The sequence below is a fragment of the Cornus florida genome, unplaced genomic scaffold (assembly GCF_030987335.1).
Source record: "Cornus florida cultivar Cherokee Brave unplaced genomic scaffold, ASM3098733v1 CherokeeBrave_3.0.0_Hap2_Chr06, whole genome shotgun sequence".
Classification (NCBI taxonomy): Eukaryota; Viridiplantae; Streptophyta; class Magnoliopsida; order Cornales; family Cornaceae; genus Cornus; species Cornus florida.
In genome coordinates, this window is record NW_026775576.1 from 47,469,475 (window position 1) to 47,481,661 (window position 12,187).

General features: G+C 35.3%; 1 pseudogene; it reads left to right on the plus strand.

The window, feature by feature from the left end:
* The first annotated feature begins 362 nt into the window (after positions 1 to 362).
* Positions 363 to 4,052, plus strand: LOC132314048 (disease resistance protein Roq1-like; annotated as a pseudogene).
* Positions 4,053 to 12,187: the final 8,135 nt, after the last annotated feature.

A 12,187-nucleotide genomic window follows, 5' to 3' on the forward strand; every position in this document is an offset into this window, starting at 1 on the left:
GTAGGACTTCTCTCGATATTTCTAGCATTATCTATTTTCAGTTTTCAGTTTCAGTTGAACCTTTGGTTAGGGGTCCATCAGTGGATTCCCAAGTTGTAACCTTGAAGTTTTGGAGGATTGGATTTTCAATTTTCAGTTATACATGGAGGATTTTATAATTAATGTTACTTTCAGTTTTATTCCATCACTTTTGTTTCATTTTGTCATCTGTGTTCGCTTTAAAATACTTTAATTGTTTAATATTCCCTCGGGTTTGGGCCTGGGCCTGATCAACCCGTGTCTCGGATTCGAGGGGTATCACATTATGGCTCTGACACACAGAGGAATTTACACTTTCAAAGATGATGAGAAACTCAAGAGAGGAAAATCGATTTCTCCTGAACTCCTCAAGGCTATTAAGGAGTCCAGAATTTCTATCATCGTGTTCTCGAAAAACTACGCATCCTCCTCATGGTGCTTAGATGAACTGGTGGAGATCATTGACTGTAAAAACACAGTGCGACAAACAGTTTTGCCGGTCTTCTACCAAGTGGATCCCAGACATACGGAAACAAAAGAGAAGTTTTGCAGAAGCTTTTGGGGACGACAAGGAAAAGGCGCAAAGGTGGAGGGCAGCTTTGGTTAAGGCCGCCAGCTTAAGCGGATGGGTTTCAAAAAATACTGAAAATGGGTAATTAATTACCAACAGAGTATTACTACATCAACTATCAGTATTCAGCTTTATTGTTTTATTTTCTACTATTTACCAACACACTTAGTTATATTAACGATTTTGTTGATTAAAGTTCATTTTGATTTTAGATTGAGTAGTTATGGCTATGAATTTTCATACTTTTTCCTTCTTTTAGGCCTGTATGAATCTTCAACTGAATATGCATGGATGTATTGTTCAACCATTGGTTATTTATATGTGCAGAAGTTCCTCGGCCACAATATGCACTATCATATAGTTATCAACATTTTTAACATGTATTATTCGATCTATTTCTATCAATTTGATTTGATTTATGAGTTAGTTGTTTATTACTATTGTCTCATATATTAGTTATAATTGACAGAAATATTCATTATAGTAACTTCAATATTAGTTATAATAGCTTTGGATGGGATTCAAACAACACCAACACAGACTATTACATTTGCTTCTATTGGTATTCAGCTTTATGGTTTTATTTTCTACTATTTATTGACAATTGACATGCACAAGTTATGAATTCTTCAATTTTTCCCTTCTTTTAGGCCTAGTAGTTGGACCACTTTTAACCTATATAAAAGATATTATGAATTTGGTTGTAAGTTTTCCCTTTTTATTTTATAACTATTATATGTTTATCAACATTATTAACTTGTATTAATCTATTTCTATAAATTTGATTTGTATACTGTTATTTATTATTATTGTCTCATATATTAGTTATAATTGACAGAAATATTCATTATAGTAACTTTAGTATTTATCTCTTATTAGAACAATCAAACTCACACAATTGATTTATTTATTTTTTAATATGTTTCGTACTTGATAGGCATGAGGCGCAATTAATTCAAATAATTGCTCAAGAGATTATGAAAATTTTGGGGAAGCATATACGGTTACATGTTGCCCAATACCCAGTGGGGATAGATTCTCGTGCAGACAAAGTGATCACTTTGCTAGACAATGGTTCAAAGGATGTGCGCATTGTAGGGATTTGTGGAGCTGGCGGAATGGGAAAAACAACAATTGCTAAAGCTGTTTTCAACCAAAAATTTGATCAATTTGAAAGTCATTGTTTCCTCACAAATGTTAGAGAAGAGTCAGAAAAATATGATCTAGCGCATCTCCAACAAAAACTCTTGAAGGAAATCCTAATGGAAGAAGATTTAAAGATATGGAATGTTCACCACGGGATCAATGTGATAAAGGAAAGACTCCAACACAAGAAGGTTCTTGTAGTTATCGATGATGTGAATAGTTTGGAGCAATTAGAAAGTTTAGCCGGGGAAAATGACTGGTTTGGTCTTGGAAGTGAGATCATCATAACAACTAGAGATAAACGTGTGTTGGAACAGCGTGGAGTTCTTGAAATCTACATGGTTGAGCTGTTGAATTACAATGAAGCTAGTCAACTCTTTAGTTGGCATGCCTTCAAGAAGAAGGATCCAGAAGTGAATTATTTTAAACTCTCACGGAGTGTAATTGATTGTGCTTTAGGGCTTCCATTAGCTCTTCAAGTTTTGGGTTCTCTTTTACTTAAAAGAAGCATAGAATATTGGGAAAAAGAACTGGAGAGATTGAAAAAATTCCAAATAAAAAAATTTACGAAGTTCTCAAGATAAGTTTTGATAGCCTTGAGGATACAAAGAAGGATCTATTCCTTGATATCGCTTGTTTCTTCAAAGGATATCATGAAGATGAAGTAAACAGTATATTGGGCAGTAGTGGGTTTCCCCCACGGATTGAAGTTCTAAGGGAACGGTCCTTGATAACTATCTCAGACAATCGTCTGTGGATGCATGATTTGATACAAGGAATGGGCTGGGAAATTGTTCGTCAAGAATCACCTGATAATCCCGGTGAACACAGTAGGTTGCACTCTCATAAAGATATCTATAAAGTACTCAAAGAAAATAAGGTACGTTTACCTACTTATAAGTTTCTTTCCAAGTGCAAGTAGTTCAAAACACACAGGTTTTGCTTTAACTTGATCCTTTCCTTTTTTCTTCATATAAGCATATAATCTAATCAGGTTTTGCTTTCCTCCAAAACTTGTATAATTAAAAAAAGATAGGTTGTGCTTTGCTTTAACATAATGTGGTAACTTACACCATGTTCTTGGTTATCAGGGGACAGAAAAAATTAAAGGCATCATGCTAAACATATCTCATCACCATCCACCAGAGGAGTTTCATGTAAATGTTGATGGTGATGTCTTTGTGAAGATGAAGAGACTTAAACTGCTCAAACTCAGTGGCGTACAGCGTCATGGACACCTTACACATCTTCCAAATGAATTATGCTATCTTCATTGGGAAGATTACCCGGAAAGATTTTTGCCATCCAATTTCCATCCAGAAAATCCTGTTCAACTTCACCTTCCTCGTTGCCAAATCCAACAAATTCCAATGGACATCAAGGTATGATGACAGTTTATTTACATATGAATTGTATTGTTGGTTGTATTGAAACTGATTTATTTCTTGCATTGCTTGTTTGCTTTAACAGTTTATAGGGATGTTAAAACATCTGAATTTCAGCTTCTCCCCATATTTGGAAAAAATTCCTGATCTGTCCAATTTCCCACTTCTTGAGGAATTAAATCTTCTATATTGTGAAAATCTAGTTGAGGTTCACCTTTCCAGTGGAGTCCATGAGAGGCTTGTTAGAGTGAATCTCTATGGATGTAAAAAACTTAGTCGTCTCCCAAGAAGCATCAAGTTGAAAATTTTGAAACATTTTGATCTATCATATTGCTGGAAACTTGAGAAATTTCCAGAGGTTGAGGAAGGTATGGATAGTTTGGAGGAGCTTCTTTTATGCTTCACTGCAATAAAAGATTTACCCTCATCAATGGAACATCTTACTGGGCTTAAAAGATTATATCTATGTGGCTGCCATAAGCTTAAAAGTATTCCAAACAACATTTTTTGGGGAATGAAGGATTTATGCTGGCTGATGATGAGTACTGGACCTGATATAAAACAGTTGCCATCATCCATTCTACACTTGAACAAGCTTACTACGCTCGCTTTACACCAGTGGAGAAGTTCATTGATGCCAAGTGGAGAAGTTCAGCTGGGAAAGAGAAAGAGAAAGAGAACATCGACCAATTAAAGATTTGCTCAGACTTGACGTCATTTTCATTCACAAAACCCAATATTACGACGTTGATAAAAAAAGTCCATCGACCAATTAAAGATTTGCTCAGACGAAGACCCATTAGCCTTCCCAATATTCCTAATGATGCCTCTTACATTCAGGCTTCAGTCTCCTACTACTCAAAAGAAAATATTGAGGTCAAGAAATTGGGTGTCCATCTAATTATGAAGGAGGAGCAAGCTGAGACGTCAGAGCAAGGTGTGTCACACGCAAGTATTCAATATTATTTATAATTTCATCTCTCTTCAAACTTAATTTTTCTATACTTAATTAAATACGAAATCGTCATGGTTTGAACCAGGATTCGCGCTTCACAAGTTAATATGTTGGTCTTCTTTCTATTTTATTGAATTTATAATTGAGTTGACACCTAATAAAAAAAAATATAGGTATGAAAATTTTAAAAGAAATTTATGTAGAATAACAAGTTTATTATTAAGGAAATTGAAGTTGCTCATTCTTTTTGCTTTTTCTTTATGTTGTATAGGCCATGTTAATTAGAGATCCTAAGGAGAGGTATTGCAGACCCAAGGCTCCATTTTAACAGAAATCCAAGAAGACGGTTCTATTTTTGTAAAACATGCAGCACAGAATCCTTTTAGAGATTTTTCTGTATGTTGTCAATTTCATTTTTGTTTTCTTATGTAATTAAGAATTTCAATTGTGATGGAAATGTGTTTTGTTTGTATTAAAATTTAGCTTTTTTATTTTTTCAATTGTGATTAAAATTTCGCTTTTTTATTTTTTCAATTGTGATGGAAATGTCCTTTTTTTAATTAAGAATTTCATTTTTGTTTTCTAATGTAATTAAGAATTTTTTTCAATTGCTTTATAATGTAATTAAGAATTTCAATTGTGATGGAAATGTGTTTTGTTTGGATTTATTCTTGTCATGCTTTCTTGTAAAAGACTTTTGCATGTGAATGTTTGTTTAATAAACTCAAATTGTTTTTATTTCAAATTCACTGGAGCCTTAAACTCACTGTATTTCACTTGAAAAAATGAGCACAAATAAGACGGAACTTTGTTTAATTTCATATCATAATGTGAACTTTGGTACTATACATACAATCACTATTGCCAAAAAAAGAAACTAAAACGAAAAAGAATGAACTTCATGTACAGGAATGCATTCTATAACACTTTTTTTAAATCCAATAAAATCCAATATACAAAAAGAACAAATAACGGAATAAGAGATGTTAGAGCGTAAAAACAGCCAAATTGTGAGGAGTTTTACCAATAGGGCATTGACTATTGAAAACTACTTATTTATAATAATAAATAATTAGTCAATTAATTAATAAACCCTACATATATAAGTTATATCATCAAAAATAACCAAATAATTCATTCATAAATGTTACTTTCTTCCAAAAGGACCCGTTCAAAGCACCACCCACTGACAATATATTAAATACCTTTTACCAAACAATACACAGCTTAAAAAAAAAAAATTAAAAATAATAATAAAAAATAATCAGAATTTGTAAATAAAATCTTTTGATGCAATAATTGAGTTGCATAATATATAGAGAGAGAGTTCAGATGTATCTCTCCTATAATCAAGCAAGAGGTACAAATACCTTTGAATCAAACTCATTCATTTATCAAAATGGAGCCTTAAACTCATTGTACACTGCTTAAAAAAGTGAGCACAACAAGAAGGAACTCTGTTCAGTATTTCATATCACAAAGTGAACTTTCGCACATTACTAATAAACAGAAAGAAAATTAACGAATTTCATGTATGATTATACATTCATTAACCACATTTTCTTACAATAATTAATTCTTGAACACATTTACTCATGAAAGCACCTTCACTTTCTCAACTAGATTTCGAAACTGACATCCAAAGTCGCACATTTTTTTGGAGTCTCTCAAATTTATCATAACCTCAGTTTGTTTTCATAACAACATCAATATCAAGGTAGTTCTGCAACTACAAGGTTGGACAATCAAAACCCCTCAGAATAAAATGTGGGAGTAAAATGTGGCCCTCAGAGAGTTCAACGGATTCATTGATGATTGTTTAAGAATAAAGGGGCGGCAAGCCCTCATGTACTCTCCTCACTACGAAAAAGAATTCTTCGAATGCTTCCACCAAATCCAACAGACCTACCAAGTTTAATGATGAATTTAAACTATATTCTGCTTCTATTATCATTTTCGTTTTAGTTTCTATTATTTTTTCATTGTTTAGCATACTGGTAAATGGTAATAATCGAACTGACAAGAGTGAGGTGTTGGCTCCAGACCTTCCAGTATGAGAGCACCGACTTTGTGAAAGAATTTTAAGGGTCAGATCTCTCTTATCCGATTTCTTTTGTGATACTACGAGGAATCGGATGGCTAGCTCTCTAATTAAAAATAACCAAGAACCATTTACGATGAGTGAAAGAAAACTGATGAGCATGAAGGACAAAATGATGGACATCCAAAATGCTTAAAAGAACAAAATAGGTAATAGCATATGACAGACAAAAAAATGGAGACAACAACTCCATCTTAAGAACTCAAAATATCATTCAAAATCATCAACGACTACTTCCTAATACTTGAGTAGGAGCTTAAAAAGAGTAGGTGGAATGGAACAATCCTCCAGCCATTGATAGATTTCCAAAACCAACTACACAAAGACCGGGCAAAGAAAATGAAAAGATACAAGACTTGGTTCACTCACAACTAACTAGACTTGGTTAAAACTTACGGACTTGAAAGTTCACCAAAAGAAGTCCAAATTAAAACTTGGTTCAGTCGTAGATACTAGTGGTATTATATATGTGCAAATACTCAATTAAAATATGTATGAAATGATTAATAATTAACTAGGCATATCTCAGTTTATTTAAATAGGTTTAAAAAAATAAAAACATACCAGAAGAAATGATTCCAAATTTTACTCAAAGTTAAAAACCAGATGGAAATTAAGGAAAATATAAAACACTAAGATTTTAGGGGGGAATTTAATAACATTCAATCTTTCGTAAAGATCATTTTGCTTACTGAACAATAATTGCAAATTAGTCATCCTATTAGATACTCTAAAACAAGTTGGCAACTCAGTTAAGAGTGAAATCCTCAGAATTTCTGTTATAAATAAGCGTGTTTCAATTTAGGTGGTCCTGCAATTGCTTGAATATATTTTAATTTCTAGAATGTATTTCATTCTTCGTATTCTCCATCAAACTGGAATGACTAGAATCAATTCTTTATAACGTTGATTCTTTCTTTAAAAAAAAAAAACTTTTTGTCATTACCAGATTTGAAATTATATGTTCTAATAGATAGGTATATTGAGCTTAATAACATCTGTCAATTTTTTTTTTTTTTTTTTTGGGTGCTTGGGAGGGGGGAACCTATTCATCTGTAATCATATTGGCATTACTTTATTTATATTTTTAGTAAACGTCCCTATCTCATTAGTAGAATCTTGTAATATACTAACTTGAAATGGATTATAGAAGATTAGACTCAAATTATGGTTGCAAAACTCGTTTCTCTATTTTGCTGGACTCAAAGTAGAAATAATAATATTTATAGTTTTGACGTGCACTTTAATTATAGATTAACCAGTTGTATGAATTCTTCATTTTTTTCCCCTCCTAGGCTTACATTCAATTTCAAACGGCTGAAGTTGCATCCATGGAAGATAAAACAAGAGAAAAATCAATTAAGAGAAAATTGGTTGGCCATGCAGAGAGAAAACCAATAGTAGCATCAATAACAAAGAGTGATGTGGTCCATATCGAGAAAGAAGCAAAATATTAAAACTAATACGTAAGTTACAGCCTTAATAGATCTAAACAGTGAAAAAGGAAACATTCAGCTAAACCCCAAATAGTTTGGGAATGTTTTGTCGAATTAAGTTGATCTTGTGCATTTGGTGTATTTTCTAGATTTTTCTCCTCAGTATAACTAGAACTGTATATAAGTTTTCTTTAGGCGGGAAAAAAGGAAAAGGTAGATTGTTTCTTACTCCTCCAAGTTGCTAGATTTCCTCCTATGAAGGTGCAGTAGCCCGTGGTGGACCGCCAATCAGAAGGAGAACCGGCCCAATGTGTATCTGTGTATCCCTCAATCCGAAGATGTCCAGAAGATCGATAAAGCAGACCACATCCCAGAGCACCCGTGAGATACTTCAAGATGCGTACAACTGCCTCCATGTGAGGTACCCAAGGACAATCATGAACTGGCTCACAACACTGACTGCATAGTCTCCATGGGTGTAGCTACAGGTTTCGAACCAAGATATCCAATATCCTGTAAGAGATCAAGAGTAAAATTCCACTGAGAAAGACTAATGCCTTGCTTCGACCGAGCCACCTCAATTCCTAGAAAATACCGAAGTTTGCCCAAATCCTTAGTAAGGAAGCTAGAACTCAAGTGATGGATTAGAACTTCTATCCCATCTTTGTCACTGTCGGTGATAACGATAACATCTACATACACCACAAGAATCACAATACCACGTTTAGTTTTCTTAAAAAAGAGAGAGTGGTCAGCCTGGCTTCTAGTCATACCATGAGCTACCACTGCTTTACTGAACTTATCAAACCATGCACGAGGGGACTGTTTAAGGCCATAGATAGACTTCTTAAGATGACACACACACTCCCCCTTATACTCAAACCCATATGGTTGAGTCATATAGACTATCTCGGTAAGGTCACCGTGCAGAAAGGCATTTTTAACATCAAGTTGATGAAGTGGCCAGTCTAGATTAGCTGCAAACACGAACATAATTCAGTTTGGACACAGGAGAGAACGTCTCAGTATAATCAAAGCCATAAGTCTGAGTGTAGCCTTTAGTAACAAGTCGAGCTTTGAGATGGTCAACAGTACAATCAGGCTTCTGTTTAACAGTAAAAACCCAACGACAACCAACAACCTTCAGCAAACTTAGGAACAAGGTCCCAAGTTTGATTCAATTTTAAAGCGTTTATTTCTTCTTCCATAGCTTTCCTCCACCCTGGATGAGAAAGTGCCTCCTTATAGGACTTAAGAAGAGCAATATAGAATAATGACAAAGAAAAAACTTGAAAGGAGGAGGACAATTTATTATACGATACAAAATTGGAGATAGGGTGATTGGTACAAGACCGTTTACCTTTCCGAACAGCAATAGGAATCCGCAAAGATGGGAGAATCTCCAGGCGTTGAGGCGACTGGTGGAAGTGGCAAGGCTGGGTTTACTACTTCAGTCATTGGAACATGATTAACTAATCTTTTTTGGCGACGAGCAAAGACACGAAGAGTTGTTGGGATGTCAAAATCAAAAATTGGAGTTGGAAGAACATACTCTTGAAGAACAGAGTCCTCCAAACGACTGCCTGGGAATAATAAGGAACATCCTCAAAGAAAGTTACATCTGCACACACAAATTGTTTACGAAGAGTTGGACTGTAACATTTATATCCCTTTTGAGTGCGAGAATTAAGTAAGAAAATACATTTGTGAGCACGAGGATCAAGTTTGTCTCGTTCCGGACTTAGATTATGAACAAAACAAACACACCCAAACACCTTTGTAGGAATGGAAAAAGGGTTTTTGTCAGAAAGCATCATTTGGAAGGGTGATTTTCCATGAAGAACCCTAGAAGGCATGCGGTTTAAAAGATGAGCAGCAACCAGAACTGCATCTGCCCAAAAATGTTTTGGAACATGCATTTGAATTATTAAGGCACAAGCGATAGCTAGGAGTGGGCCATTCTTTCGTTTAGCAACTCCATTTTGTTGCAGGGTATCAACACAATATGTTTGATGGATAATGCCCCTCGACTCAAGAAACTTTTGAAAAACATCTAAGTTTATATTCAAGGGCATTGTCAATTCTAAGAATAAGTAATTTTGCATCAAACTGATTTTGAATTTCAGCATAAAAGGATTGAAAAACAGAGAATACTTGAGATCTATCTTTAAGAATATAAACCCAAGTTACACGTGAATAATCATCAATAAATGACACAAAATAACGAGCACCAAATAAACCAATAGTACGAGCTGGTCCCCAAACATCTAAATGTACTAACTCAAAAGGTTTTAAACTTCTATTATCAAAACGTGACTTAAAAGTAGCCCGAAAATATTTACTAAGTTCGCAAGTAGTACAATTACACTTAGAAAAATCAACTAAATAAGGGACCAAGGCTCGAAGACTATTTGAAGAGGAAAGTCCAAGGCGGCAATGCCACTGGTAAGCTGAAGAGGAGGTGGAATGTAGTGTGTGCCACTGGTAAGCTGAAGAGGAGGTGGAATGTAGAGTTGTCGGAGCAGTAGTTGGTTAGAAGTAGTAAAGACCATCCTTCTCAAACCCTCCACCAATCGTCTTCTTTGTCTTGAGATCCTGAAAAACACAACGAGAAGAAGAAAAAGTAACTGAGCAATTTAAACCTGATATGATTTTGCGAACTAACAAGAAATTGAATGAAAATTGAGGGATATATAAAACTAATGAAAAAGTGAGACGCAAAGTGCAGAAGGTACCAATTCCATGAACAGGTGATTTGGCACCATTCATTATAGTAACAATCGATGGTGGTAAAACATGAGAAGTGTCATAAAGAAGAGATGGGTTACCTGTTATGTGATCGGATACCTCTGAATCAATGATCCAAGGTATAGAAGATGAAGCATGGAAACACGTATTACCTGAAGTAATGATAATAGCGGTGGAGGAGGGCTGATTTACACGCTCACGCTTTACCAGAGAATCATATTCGGCTTTGGAGAGAACGACTTGTTCATTCGCAAGAGTGGGTATAGTCTCCTCCGAAACCAAAGCTTGATTAGCGCAAGCTAGCTTGCCATGAAGAGCCCAACAGAAGTCAACTGAGTGATTGTTTCGGCCACAATGAGTCCATTTCTGGCTGTCGCGACCACCTCGAGTACCACAGCCTTGGTTGGAAGGACCTCTACCCCCTCGTCCTCCACGGAAAGTATCATATCGCTCAGCAGGAACAACAAGAGCAGAGTGGTTGTCCTTCTCAATCACAAGGGCATGAATATATGCTCTTCGAACTCAAGCAAAAGTCTCACCTGCTGTGAGTATCTCTTTGCCGGACAAAATTTACGAACTGATCAGAACGAGTTCGGGTTTAAGTCTAGATAAGAATTTTGCCACCTGAAACTCCTCCCTATGTCGTTTTTGTTGCTCTATGTCTATAGTCAATGGTTGGTAGATATTCAATTCTTCCCACATGCCCTTCAGTCCTAAGTAATAATCTTTAACAAAACGATCTCCCTGCTGGAGATCAAAAATATCCTAATACAACTAATAAATACGAGAAATATTCATCTCTGAAGAATACATGTCCCTGCGGTTTTCCCAGATATCTTTGGTAGATTCTAGAAATGACACGTTGAAGATCTCAAGCTCCAAGTTGTTCCATAACCAAGTCATAACCTGAGCATCTTCTTTCTCCCAAGCCTCAATAATCTTTTCATCACTGGTGGGTTTGGTTGATTTAAGATGGGACAATTTTCCTCAAGCCTGTAAGAACACCTCTACGGCTCGAGACCATTAAAGGTACTTCGAGCCTTTCAGTTTGGTGATGGTGATTGACCCAAGAAGATGGGATTCCTTATTATCCATCACAAGAGCGGCCGAACAAATGAGGTATAGTAGCGAGCGGGAGCCGAGATAAAAGAACCAATATCTAACCGAGATGAACCCGAGAGAAATTATCAAATAGGGATCCAAGAGAGATTGCCGATATGAGAATTGAGATCGTCGAGAAGAGATTGCTGAGAGAAAGTCGAGATGGAATCAAGATAGGAGAGTCTGAATAAGACTTGAAAAAATAAATTAAGAGGGATCGATTTCCGCTCTGATTCCATGTCAAAAGAGAGAGAAAGAAAGAGAATATATGAAAACATATATGTTATTGAGTAAGTAATACAATAATACAATGGTGTTTATATAGGAGAAGCTACGGGAGTGAGTGAGTGGAGAATAAGTAAACCCTATACATGATAATTCTATGTATGGTAATGAGAGGTAGGTGACTAACTCATACAATACTACTTGTACACGTGTGACAACTCATATAATACTGTACAACGTGACAACTCATACAATACTGTATAACATAGAGTATATCTAAAATTATTTTTTCTTTTCTTAATAAACTATTACTCAACCCCAAGGGGTTGGCCTAGTTGGAAAAGACTTGGGCACTAGTGCCTCATGAAACATCAGGTTTTAGGATCGACTCCTGCTATGTGCAAACAATTCTTTGGAGGGGGGGTGTGCGAGTACCAACTACGAAAAAAAATTAATAAACTATTATTTAGTTAAAAAATTTAACCTTTTTTTCTACCTAAA